Source organism: Prunus dulcis, chromosome 4 (assembly GCF_902201215.1).
Source record: "Prunus dulcis chromosome 4, ALMONDv2, whole genome shotgun sequence".
NCBI lineage: Eukaryota > Viridiplantae > Streptophyta > Magnoliopsida > Rosales > Rosaceae > Prunus > Prunus dulcis.
In genome coordinates this window covers 24,074,215-24,074,534 of record NC_047653.1, presented here as the reverse complement: position 1 = coordinate 24,074,534, position 320 = coordinate 24,074,215, and positions in this window count along the sequence as shown.

Here is a 320-nt window from a genome sequence, read left to right as displayed (position 1 = left end):
GCTTCGGCATCCCCAACTCCATCGTCACCGACAATGGCCGGCAATTTGACAATGCNAAATTCAAACAATTTTGTTCCAACCTCAAGATTCGTCTATGCTTCGCCTCCCCAGCCCATCCTCAGTCCAATGGCCAGGTCGAAGCCGTGAACAAAATTATCAAGAAGACCCTCAAGACAAAACTTGACAAAGCCAANGGCTGCTGGCCAGAACTACTCCCGGAAGTACTCTGGTCCTACCGCACCACCTTCCGCACATCCACGGGTGAGACNCCATTCTCCCTATCATTTGGAACCGAGGNCGTGGCTCCGGTAGAGATTGGC